Source organism: Pleurodeles waltl, chromosome 8, assembly GCF_031143425.1.
Source record: "Pleurodeles waltl isolate 20211129_DDA chromosome 8, aPleWal1.hap1.20221129, whole genome shotgun sequence".
Classification (NCBI taxonomy): domain Eukaryota; kingdom Metazoa; phylum Chordata; class Amphibia; order Caudata; family Salamandridae; genus Pleurodeles; species Pleurodeles waltl.
This window is the reverse complement of record NC_090447.1, coordinates 1,517,365,810-1,517,379,618: the sequence shown is the minus strand read 5'-3', so window position 1 is coordinate 1,517,379,618 and position 13,809 is coordinate 1,517,365,810.

The window sequence follows — 13,809 nt, the reverse complement described above, 5'->3', positions numbered from 1 at the left end:
TGGCGACAATAACCCACCATTCCCAAAAACTTCCTCACCTCCCTCCTTGTCTTTGGTGGACTCATTTGAAGTATACTCGTTATTCTTTCCTTCATTATTCTCCGTGACCCCTTCTCTATCTGGTGACCCAAGTATTTCACTTTCTTCTGACAGAACTGCAATTTGGAAGGAGACACTTTATGTCCATTCCTTCCCAAATGATTCAACAGAGCAATGGTATCGGCTGTGCAGCCACTTTCTGTCTTTGATGCAACCAGTAAGTCATCAATGTACTGTACTAGGGTTGACTCGAATGGCAATTCTAATGCTTCCAAATCTTTCTTTAGAATCTGATTGAAGATTGACGGTGACTCAGAAAACCCTTGAGGAATTCGACACCAACTGTACACTCTGTCTAGGAATTTGAAACAAAAGAGAAATTGGCTGTCCTCATGAAGAGGCACCGAGAAGAATGCTTGTGACAAATCGATGACTGAGAACCACTCAGCATCGCAAGGGACCTGGAACATTATCACAGCTGGATTCGGTACTACTGGGCAGCATTTGACTATGATGTCATTTATTTTCCTCAAGTCCTGCACGAGTCGGACCTTTCCACTCGGCTTTATTAGTCCCATTATTGGTGAATTACATGGACTGCTTAACACTTCTTTCAGTACTCCCTGTTTTACAAATTCGTCAATAAGTTGAGCAACTTTCATGAGGGTGTCTTGTGCCATGTGGTATTGTGGGGTCTGGGGAAAGATTGCATTGGGCTTTACAGTCACTTTCACTGGTTCCACTCCTTTCATCAATCCCACCTCTTTCCCTGTCATATCCCACACTTCCTTTCCGACTGTTTCCCGTAATTCAGCTGGAATATCTTCTTCAGTTATCATCGGGAAGAGACAAATCAGAGGATACTCTTCATCTACAGTTTCCATCTCATCCCCCTCTACACTGTCCTCTTCTTCCCCATCACTGCTCGTCTGTATTGTTATTCCTTCGTTCGAACACATGATCGAACAACCCAATTTGCACAATAGGTCTCTCCCTAATAGTGCTATCGGGCTTGAGTCACATACCACAAACTGATGTACCCCTTGATAGTTACCGATGCTGACTGGTACCGGATCTGTTATTGGGTTCGTCAGATGTCTGTTTGCTACTCCCACCACTTGAACTGTCCTCCCTGAGAGTGGCAAATTTGGTACTTCACTGCTCTTAACAGTTGAACGTGTGGCTCCCGTGTCAACCAAGAATGAGACACGATGACCCATTACTCTTCCCTCCACGTACGGACCCTTTTGATCAACTTCCAAGGATGCTGCAAGCACACAATCTCCTTCTTCTTCTGAACTTTCACTCTCCCATACATTGTTTATTCCACTTTCACTGTGTAGTGGGAACTGTTGCACGGTGCCATTTGTACTCATTACCTGACCCGAGACCTGTGGAGGAACCGTCACTTGCTGCTGACTCATTGGTGCCAAGGGTATTTGCATTTGCTGATTAGGTACCATGGGTAACTGCTGTTGCATTGGCTGCATTTGCGTCATCTGCATACGAGGCATCTGCATCTGCTGCGGCTGCATAGGTTGCAATCCCTGCAATTGATTTATGGTCTGAAAATTTGGGTTTGGACCTCTCATTTTCGGTCCCCTCATTGTCTGAAATGCATTGACATCATTGTTTTGCTGACCAACACCTACACCTGCACCTGCACCTTCCTGCACCACCATCGGGCACTCGCGTTTCCAATGACCTTCTATTCCGCACGCGTGACACGGTATCACCTTCTTCATTGCCTGCACACCATTCACAACAGTGTTCAAATCCGGACCATTATTCACAAAACCTCCTCTGCCTCTGCCTCTGGCCTGTGGCTGAAACGCTGTGTTTCCCTGTAACTGCGGCTGCGGTTGCGGTATCTGCTGTTGGAACCCTTGCAACCCTTGCAGACCTTGCAAACCTGTCTGAGCTGCCTTAAGCTGCATCATCATCACCTTCACTTTCAACTTTTTCTGTTTCACTTCAATTTCGTCGCTACAGTATTTCGCATAATTCAAGACTTCGTCAATCGGTTTAGACTGCCAGCAAATCAAATGCGACTTTATCATCTGACTTATCTCTGGCCTCAGCCCTTCCACAAATCTAAACACAAAATGGAGCATGTCCTTCGCCTCTATTGTTTCCGTGCCACTGTAGTTCTTAAATGCCTTCAACAACCTCTCATAGTAACTATGAATCGACTCTTTAGCCTCTTGGGCAGTTCGATCGATCTTCTGCCAATCCACATTTTTCGCGGCAACCTTCGTCTTCAAATGCTCAATCACCTTATAGTACAAGCTCATCACCATAGGTGATGGTGCACCCGTATCCCTGTCTCTCTCTGGTTCACTTGTCGGCCAACCTACAGCTCTTTTGCAATCTTCCCACAAATCTGCCGGAACCACAATCTCAAAGAGAGTGTTCAGGTCTTCCCAGAGACATTTTGCAAGCTTCACAAACCTGTCAGTCTGTTGATACCATTCAATCTGTTTCTCTCTCAGTTTGGGAAAATCATCCGTAAAAGACTGAATGTCACTTCTGTGCCATGGTACATGTATTAATTTTCCCCCTGCTGTCTCCCTCATTGGAAACATAGTTACTGTATCACTGCTCTGTGGTCTTTTCTCATTGTGCTCTGTAGCGCTGTCCCTCCTCTTTTCCTTTCTCTTTACCCACCTGCTTTCCCACTTGTCTAAACACCTCCACACTTGTGCACTCTGCAACAATTCTCTAAGGTGTGCCTTCATGCCTGCTGACCTCATGTGTTCAAAATCTGTGGTCCCAATATCCAACCTGTAGCTCCTGCTCAAGTGTTTTGTCTTGTCTATGTCAACCCCGTTTTTGTCAGCTATTTCCTGCAAGCTTTTATGTACCTTGTTCACTTCCTTCGTAATCTTTGGACATAGATACCTCAGCTCCTCTTCCGAGTAGGACTCTAACCTATTCACACCCATAGTCCCTTCCACCAATTCTTGTGCTTCCATGTTTAACCTCATCCTATTCAGATAATCTTCTCCTTTCCCACTGGCTGAGCCCTGGGTGGAATTCAAACTGTTGAACCACTGTGTCAGCTGTTGTGCATTCACCCCCATCAGTGTAGCGTTCACATCGACTGCCATTGATGGTTGCGGCAACTTTTCAGTGTTCGATGTTAGAGGTATTATCAGGGGGGGGCTCGACCTCACCAGTGTTGACTGAGCACACATGGGACTAAACTCCATCAAGGACCCAGATCCATTTGGCTGAGCCGCTATCGGAGTTATCCCTGGAGTGTTTTCTATGCACCTCCTTTCGGTCCCATTCTGCAGCATTGATCCCTGACCGCTCAGACCTAAGTTAGGCTGACTATACAAAGGTACCGGTGGACCTACAGTAATGGGTAGTGATATCGCATCTGGGTTTTGTCCATTTCCCATGTTCTGAGGCATGTTCATTCCCACACCATGGGTCATCATTGCCGGCATGCCCATCTGACTCCCCGTCATTTGAGCATGTGCGTTTCCCCCCTGCATCTGCTTTTGGGGCATCAAAAACTGAGTTGATTCAGCTTGTGCCAATGTCTGGTTGTGACCATTCTGTACTCCCGTTACGGTTTGTTCTAGAATCATTCCTCCACTGTTGTCACTGCTGTAGTACCCTGGCATCTGCGGCTGATAATTTTCTGCTGGTTTCAACATGGGCACATCTGGACATATTCTCCTAACCTGCGGTATCTGCGGGGTGAACAATAAACTCGGGTCCTTAGATCCCGATGACGCTCCTGAACTCTGGGTTTCACTGTTCCGACCGGTGCCGGAGGGGCAGAACTGGTACTTGGACCTTGTCCATTCTCCGCATAAGGTGGTGGACGGTCGTTCAGCAATTGCATTATTAACTCCTCATCCTCTAACTCCTCTTCTCTTCTCAACTTTTCCTCGTCCTCTCTATTCTTGGAACACTTCCTGTCTGTCTTACAGGTAGCTTTCTTACCTGCCTCCCCTTCTTCCTTAGTAATTGCGGGAAACAATTTTATCCCCTGCAATACATCTGACCTCCACACCTTCTGTGCATTATCCCACCTAGCATCCGCTAGTGTCTTTTCTACCTTTCTCATCCTGGTCTCAAACTTCTTCTGCTGTTGCTGCCTGGCCATTAGTTCCCAAATCGCTAGAGCCTCAAACTGGGCTGGCCTTGGAGGCACCTTCATGTCGTACATCGTGAATCTCAAATTCTCTAGGATCCTTATATTGAATGTCCCATGTATCGGGAACGCTACGCTCCCATGTTTCTCTGTCAGTTTGTGCCATTGCTTTAGCCAAAGACACGGAGCTACCCCCTTCTCTTCCATTACAATGTAAGCTGGTGTGCCCTCGGGCGGCGTCTCCTCTCCTACGCTCGCTTTAATGTAAGACTCCCCCTTCATCGCACTCCTAAATGCTTTAAAGAATTTCATTTTCTCGTTTTTTATTTCACAAAGTTTGTAATCAATAGGTGACTTTAATTCCCGGAATACTCTTCGCTTGCCTTTCCCCTTCCAATCGAGTCCCACGGACTGCGTCCAATCCGTGCGCGACCCTTCTCTGCAACCAACCTATCCCAGCGCGCCTCCTAGTGACCTCACACACACTGCGGCTGACAAAGCCTCGCGGCTAGTCATCCTTCACTCAGCTCCTCTCGTAACAACTTCTTGCATGTATCGCGAGCTACCAAAAACTAAAACAGATCTGTCGGTTTACTACAGGAAGGGTAACACAATCGCTTCAGGACCTTAGGGATTTTTCACTAGCCTCGGCAGTTATTCCATCTTTCTCGGTCCCCACGTTCGCAAGCAAATCTGACCCGCAGACCTACTCTCCACTTGTCAATGATCTGTTCTAGTGCACTTAGAATCTTGTCAAAGCCCGAAGTCGAAGTTTCTTTCACTCCCTTACACACGTACCGACTCGTTGACCACGCCCGATCAACCTACTAAACCGCCCAGACCACAACATAAAACAACATACTCCGGAGTCTCTTGACCTCGCAGGGCCCGTCTCAACAACAACAACCACGTGGACCTTTTTATGCACAAAGCGCCACACGCACATGAAGTTCGACGACTTCCCTACTCTCACCCTCGGAGTCGCACCTCCGCTATTTCTATGAAGTTCGACGACTTCTCTACTTCTACACTCGGAGTCGCACCTCCGCTATCCTCTAAAAGAAAAAAAATCCTCGCAACCTTTTCACACACCCTGCGGCAATAAGCTGTGCAAGCGCAAAACTTCACTTGCAGGACATTGCAGCTATTATGGCCCACCTTGCTGCGACGCCATTTTGAAAGAGACTTTGATGCTTTCTCTAATCGAGAGAAAGAGACTTTAAATGATTCTTGCCCTAGAGACTTTAACTTTGATCCCTTCGCATGAAGTAGTAGTTTATCTTGCCGCCGTGAGGCAATTGCCCCGTCCACCCCTGCCCCTTTGCCCCGTCCCATGCTGATCGAGAAACATGTGAGACGAAGACTTCCTTGAATGCTGATTGTAATTGGTAAATATGAAAGGAAATTGTACAATTGCATTGTGTTTCTTTTAGGTAACCAACTGCTGATTTTTGATAAGAGCCCTAGTTAGGAGTTTTTCTAAATTAATGTTGCTAAATTGTTTTTGCATGAAGTCCCACATGCCGATGCTAATTTGAGGTTAGATGAGGATTCCTTTTGTTGCACGATGCAATTTGAGACCTTGTTATGCTGACTAAATGTATGCAATTAGCTCATTACAGATTATAGTTTTAGTGATTTGCATTGCTATCATCGAATGCCTTGTTATTCAAATGCTGCATAGATTGCACCTGTTTCGTCGTTATGGACAGCTATTAATGTTCATTTACGTTTATCATTTGGTGTTGAGACACATCTATATTGTGCTAGCTTTGTTAATATAGGGAAATAAATTCATTAACTTTGAATAAACTGGTGTGGTTATTCATGACCGAAAGGTCATGGTTCGCCGAAATGTATTCTGGATTAATTGTTAAGTGTTATGTTGATCAGGGCATTTCTTATGTTCGTTATTGATTATTGATTTGATTAAATTGACTGATCTCGGGTGAAGAGAGTCCCACTTAGCCAAAAGATTCATCGGCCGAAAGAGCGTCCAAGTACAGGTAAATTATTAGTACGGAACGCTCTATCAGTAGATGGTAGCAGAGGACGGTTTAGACTTTTGGGACCCCACTCGAGACATACATGGTGTTGAATTAACGGTTTCGACTTTTGAGATCCCACTCGAGAAGTTGAATTAGATTTTCTTTGGTAAAACAGATTGAGAAAATGATGATGGGCTAAGTCCACCGCGACTTTCCCGGGATCTCGGAGCTTGCGAATGAAGAGAATGGAGGTGTGAGATCAGCGTTGGCGGTACTAGTGATGGTATGAGTGAAGTTAGGATTTTGCGCTTGCACAGCTTATTGCCGCAGATTGTGTGAAAAGGTTGCGAGGATTTTAGAGAATAGCGGAGGTGCGACTCCGAGTGTAGGAGTAGGGAAGTCGTCGAACTTCATAGAAAATAGCGGAGGTGCGACTCCGAGTGTGAGAGTAGGGAAGTCGTCGAACTTCATGTGCATGTGGCGCTTTGTGCAGAAAAAGGTCCACGTGGTTGTTGTTGTTGAGACGGGCCCTGCGAGGTCAAGAGACTCCGGAGTATGTTGAAAAGTGTATGAGACACTTGTTTTATGTTGTGGTCTGGTCGGTTTAATAGGTTGATCGGGCGTAGTCAACGAGTCGGTGCGTGTGTTAAGGGAGTGAAAGAAAACTTCGACTTCGGGCTTTGACAAAATTCTAAAGTGCACTAGAATAGATCACTGACAAGTTGAGAGCAGTCTGCGGGTCAGATTTGCTTGCGAACGTGGGGACCGAGAAAGATGGAATAACTACAGAGGCTAGTGAAAAATCCCTAAGGTCCTGAAGCGATTGTGTTACCCTTCCTGTAGTAAACCGACAGATCTGTTTTATTATTATTTTTTTGGTAGCTCGCGATACATGCCAGAAGTTGTTACGAGAGGAGCTGGGTGAAGGAGGACTAGCCGCGAGGCTTTGTCAGCCGCAGTGTGTGTGAGTGTGACGTCACTAGGAGCCGCGCTGGGATAGGTTGGTAGCAGAGAAGGGTCGTGCACGGATTGGACGCAGTCCGTGGGGCTCGATTGGAAGGGGAAAGGCAAGCGAAGACTATTCCGGGAATTAAAGTCACCTATTGATTACAAACTTTGTGAAATAAAAGACGAGAAAATGAAATTTTTTAAAGCATTAAGGAGTGCGATGAAGGGGGAGTCTTACATTAAAGCGAGCATAGGAGAGGAGACGCCGCCCGAAGGTACACCAGCTTACATTGTAATGGAGGAAAAAGGGGTAGCTCCGTGCCTTTGGCTAAAGCAATGGCACAAGCTGACAGAGAAACATGGGAGCGTTAACGTTCCCAGTCCATGGGACATTCAATATAAGGATCCTAGAGAATTTGAGATTCGCGATGTACGACATGAAGGTACCTCCAAGGCCAGCACAGTTTGAGGCTCTAGCAATTTGGGAACTGATGGCTAGACAGCAACAGCAAAATAAGTTCGAGACCAGGATAAGAAAGGTAGAAAAGACACTAGCGGACGCTAGGTGGGATAATGCACAGAAGGTGTGGAGGTCAGATGTATTGCAGGGGATAAAATTGTTTCCCGCAATTACTAAGGAAGAAGAGGAGACAGGTAAGAAAGCTACCTGTAAGACAAACAGGAGGTGTTCCAAGGATAGAGAGGACGAGGAAAAGTTGAGAAGAGAAGAGGAGTTAGAGGATGAGGAGTTAATCATGCAATTGCTGAACGACCGTCCACCACCTTATGCAGAGAGTGGACAAGGTCCAAGTACCAGTTCTGCCCCTCCGGCACCGGTACAGAATAATGAAACTCAGAGTTCAGAAACGCCATCGGGATCTAAGGACCCGAGTTTACTGTTCACCCCGCAGATACCGCAGGTTAGGAGAATATATCCAGATGTGCCCATGTTGAAACCAGCAGAAAATTATCAGCCGCAGGTCCCAAGGTACTACAGCAGTGACAACAGTACGGGAATGATTCTAGATCCAACCATAATGGGAGGACAGAATGGTCGCAACTCAACATTGGCACAAGCTGAATCAACCCAGTTTCTGATGCCTCAAAAGCAGATGCAGGGGGGAAACGCACATGCTCAGATGACGGGGAGTCAGACGGGCATGCCGGCAATGATGACCCATAATATGGGAATGAACATGTCTCAGAACATGGGGAATGGACAGAACGCAGATGCGATATCCCTACCCATTACTGTAGGTCCACCGGTACCTTTGACATTCAGCCTAATTCAGGTATGAGCAGTCAAGGATCAATGGTGCAGAGCGGGATGGAAAGGAGGTGCATACAAAACACTCCAGAGACAACTACGATAGCGGCTCTGCCAACTGGATCTGGGTCCTTGATGGAGTTTAGTCCCATATGTGCTCAGTCAACAGTGGTGAGGTCGAGTCCCCCACTGATGATACCGCTATCATCGAACACTGAAAAGTTGCCGCAACCATCAATGGCAGTCGATGTGAGTGCTACACTGATGGGGTTGAATGCGCAACAGCTGACACAGTGGTTCAACAGTCTGAATTCCACACAAAGCTCAGCCAGTGGGAAGGGAGAAGACTATCTGAATAGGGTCAGGTTGAACATGGAAGCACAAGAATTGGTGGAAGGGACTATGGGTGTGAATAGGTTAGAGTCCTACTCGGAAGAAGAGCTGAGGTATCTATGTCCCAGGATTACGAGAGAAGTGAACAAGGTACATAGAAGGTTGCAAGAAATAGCAGACAAAAATGGGGTTGAGATAGACAAGACAAAACACTTGAGCAGGAGCTACAGATTGGATTTCGGGACCACAGACTTTGAACACATGAGGTCAGCAGGCATGAAGGCGCACCTTAGAGAATTGCTGCAGAGTGCACAAGTGTGGAGGTGCTTAGACAAATGGGAAAGCAGATGGGTAAAGAGAAAGGAAAAGAGGAGGGACAGTGCCCCAGAGCTCAACGAGAAAAGACCACAGAGTAGTGATGCAGTAACCATGTTACCAATGAGGGAGACAGCAGGGGGAAAATTAATACATGTACCATGGCACAGAAGCGACATTCAGTCTTTTACGGATGATTTTCCCAAACTGAGAGAGAAACCGATTGAATGGTATCAACAGACTGATAGGTTTGTGAAACTTGCAAAATGTCTTTGGGAAAACCTGAACACTCTCTTTGAGATTGTGGTTCCGGCAGATTTGTGGGAGGATTGCAAAAGAGCTGTAGGTTGGCCGACAAGTGAACCGGAGAGAGACAGGGATTAGGGTGCACCATCACCTATGGTGATAAGCTTGTACTATAAGGTGATTGGGCATTTGAAGACGAAGGTTGCCGCGAAAAATGTGGATTGGCAGAAGATCGATCGAACTGCCCAAGAGGCTAAAGAGTCGATTCATAGCTACTATGAGAGGTTGTTGAAGGCGTTCAAGAACTACAGTGGCACGGAAACAATAGAGGCGAAGGACATGCTTTATTTTGTGTTTAGATTTGTGGAAGGGCTGAGACCAGAGATAAGTCAGATGATAAAGTCGCATTTGATTTGCTGGCAATCGAAACCGATTGATGAGGTGTTGAATTATGCGAAATATTGTAGCGACGAAATTGAAGTGAAACAGAAAAAGTTGAAGGAGAAAGTGATGATGATGCAACTTAAAGCAGCTCAGACAGGTCTGCAAGGTTTGCAAGGGTTGCAAGGGTTCCAACAGCAGGTACCTCAACCGCAGCTGCAGTTGCAGGGAAATATGATGTTTCAGCCACAGGCGAGAGGCAGAGGCAGAGGAGGTTTTGGAAATAATGGTCCGGATTTGAACACTGTTGTGACTCCGAATGGTGTGCAGGCATTGAAAAAAGTGATGCCATGTCACGTGGGCGGAATTGTCGGTCATTGGAAACGCGAGTGCCCGATGGTGGTGCAGGAAGGTGCAGGTGTTGGTCAGCAAAACAATGATGTCAATGCATTTCAGACAATGAGGGGACCGAAAATGAGAGGTCCAAACCCAAATTTTCAGACCATAAATCAGCTGCAGGGATTACAACCTATGCAGCCGCAGCAGATGCAGATGCCCCGTATGCAGATGACGCAAATGCAGCCAATGCAACAGCAGTTTCCCATGGTACCTAATCAGCAAATGCAAATACCTTTGGCACCAATGAGTCAGCAGCAAGTGATGGTTCCTCCACAGGTCTCGGGTCAGGTAATGAATACAAATGGCACCGTACAACAGTTCCCATTACACAGTGAGAGTGGAATAAAGAATGTATGGGAGAGTGAAAGTTCAGGAGAGGAAGGAGATTATGTGCTTGCAGCATCCTTGGAAGTTGATCAAAAGGGTCCGTACGTGGAGGGAAGAGTAATGGGTCATCGTGTCTCATTCTTGGTTGACACAGGAGCCACACGTTCAACTGTTAAGAGCATTGAAGTACCAAATTTGCCACTCTCAGGGAGAACAGTTCAAGTGGTGGGAGTAGCAAACAGGCACCTGACAAACCCAATTACAGATCCGGTACCAGTCAGCATTGGTAACTATCAAGGGTTACACAAATTTGTGGTATGTGACTCAAGCCCGATAGCACTGTTAGGGAGAGACCTATTGTGCAAATTGGAATGTTCGATTATGTGTTCGAACGATGGAATCAAAATTCAGACGAGCAGTGATGGGGAAGAAGAGGACAGTGTAGAGGGGGATGAGATGGAAACTGTCGATGAAGAGTATCCTCTGATTTGTCTTTTCCCGATGATAACTGAAGAAGATATTCCAGCTGAATTACGGGAAACAGTCGGAAAGGAAGTGTGGGATATGACAGGGAAAGAGGTGGGATTGATGAAAGGAGTGGAACCAGTGAAAGTGACTGTAAAGCCCAATGCAACCTTTCCCCAGACCCCACAATACCACATGGCACAAGACACCCTCATGAAAGTTGCCCAACTCATTGACGAATTTGTAAAGCAGGGAGTACTGAAAGAAGTGTTAAGCAGTCCATGTAATTCACCAATCATGGGACTAATAAAGCCGAGTGGAAAGGTCCGAATCGTACAGGACTTGAGGAAAATAAATGACATTATAATTAAATGTTGCCCTGTCGTACCGAATCCAGCTGTGATAATGTTTCAAGTCCCTTGCGATGCCGAGTGGTTCTCAGTCATCGACCTGTCCCAAGCATTCTTCTTGGTGCCTCTTCATGAGGACAGCCAATTTCTCTTTTGTTTCAAATTCTTAGACAGAGTTTACAGTTGGTGTCGAATTCCTCAAGGGTTTTCTGAGTCACCGTCAATTTTCAATCAGATTCTAAAGAAAGACTTGGAAGCATTAGAATTGCCATTCGAGTCAACCCTAGTACAGTACATCGATGACTTACTGATTGCATCAAAGACAGAAAGTGGCTGCACAGCCGACACCATTGCTCTGTTGAACCATTTGGGAAGGAATGGACACAAGGTGCCTCCTTCCAAGTTGCAGTTCTGTCAGAAGAAAGTGAAATACTTGGGTCACCAGATAGAGAAAGGGTCACGGAGAATAATGAAGGAAAGAATAACAAGTGTACTTCAAATGAGTCCACCAAAGACGAGGAGGGAGGTGAGGAAGTTTTTGGGAATGGTAAGCTACTGTTGTCAGTGGATTCCCAACTTTTCAACTCTAGCAAAGCCTTTACTGAAACTGACCCAGAAGGATGCCTTGGATCAGATTGAGCTGAAAGGAGATGAGATGGATGCTTTTATTGAATTAAAGGAATGCATGTGCAGGGCTCCAGCTTTAGGTATGCCTGATTACACAAAACCTTTCACACTGTTTTGTCATGAACGTGATGCATGTTCTTTGTCTGTCTTGACTCAAGCCCATGGTGGCATAAACAGACCAGTAGCGTATTTTTCAGCTACTTTGGATCCGGTCGCAGCAGCACTTCCAGGGTGTTTGCGCGCCGTAGCAGCAGTTGGTATCAGCCTCACTCAGAGTGAAGGAATAGTGATGGGACACCCAGTAACAGTCATGGTCCCTCACTCAGTTGAGATACTTTTGACCCGCTCCCGAACGCAACACATGACTGGAGCAAGACTCACAAGGTATGAAACGGTAATTCTGGGCTCACCGAACGTGCAGCTGAAAAGGTGCACTACGTTGAATCCAGCAACCTTGCTTCCTGGTGAAAATGCTGAAATTGAGAACGCTGAAGACGTCGAGCATGACTGCCTTCAGGTGACTGAATTTTGCACAAAACCTCGACCTGACATTAAGGATACTAAGCTTGATGAAAATGACCAAATTGTTTTCGTTGATGGTTCATGTCTAAGAGATGGGATGGGAATTTTGAAAGCAGGATATGCTGTATGTACTGTAACAGGTGTCTTGGAAGCATCCTGGCTCCAAGGAGTCTATTCCGCACAAGTAGCAGAACTTGTAGCCCTTACAAGAGCATGTCAACTGTCTGCATTGATGAAAGTCACCATTTACACTAATAGTCAGTACGGGTTTGGAATTGTGCACGACTTTGGACAACTATGGTCACAGAGAGGTTTCCTGACTTCTTCAGGATCCCCAGTGAAAAACGGGGAGAGAATAAGGGAATTGTTACACGCCATTCAAATGCCAGCCGAAGTTGCAGTGGTAAAGTGTAGTGCTCATACAAAAGGACAGGACTATGTTTCTCTGGGAAATGCATATGCGGATCAAGTCGCAAGATTTTGTGCCTTGAACTGTATATTACTCAGGGATGAATGGAATTCGATAAGTGAACCAGAACTCGAACCAGCTGAAGCATTTGCCTTGAAGGTCGTAGATACAATAGATGAACTAAAAGCATTACAGAATAACGTCAGGGAGGATGAAAGAGATTCCTGGATTAAATCACAATGTATAAAAAGACCAGATGAGTTATGGGTTTCAAATGAGGGAAAATTTGTTTTGCCAAATAGTCTCTTATCACAGCTTGTGCGGTTCTATCATGGGCAGGCTCACCTCGGGAGAGATGCCATGATAAGATTGTTCAAAACTGATTGGTTTAACCCCAGATTTCGTCAAGCTGCAGAAGCAGTTTGCCATCGATGTGTCATTTGTCAGCAGATGAACCCAGGGAAGGGAACGGTTGTGAACGCGAGCCACATTGGTAGGGCGAGTGGCCCGTTCAGCAGAATGCAGATGGACTTCATTGAGATGCCTGTGCATGGAGGTCTGAAGTATGTGTTGGTGACTGTGTGCATTTTTAGTCACTGGATTGAAGCATACCCCACACGTAGAAATGACAGCCTTACAGTTGCAAAACTATTGTTGAGGGAGCTAATACCACGTTTCGGATTCCCGATCTCTTTAGAATCAGATAGAGGAAGTCACTTCAATAACGAGGTGATAAAGTTACTTTGCGCAGTGCTGAACATTGAGCAAAAACTGCATTGTAGCTATCGCCCAGAAGCTTCAGGACTGGTGGAGCAGATGAATGGTACACTGAAATCAAGAATGGCGAAAATATGTGCATCGACAAATTTGAAATGGCCTGACGCATTGCCTTTGGTGTTAATGTCAATGAGAAACACCCCTGACAGAAAGACTGGATTGTCCCCGCACGAAATTCTCATGGGCAGGGCCATGAGACTTCCTGCAGTTCCCGCAAACGCGCTTTTGAATATTACAGATGATATGGTGTTAGACTACTGCAAAGGTCTGGCTGACGTGGTTCGCTCTTTCTCTCACCAGGTGGA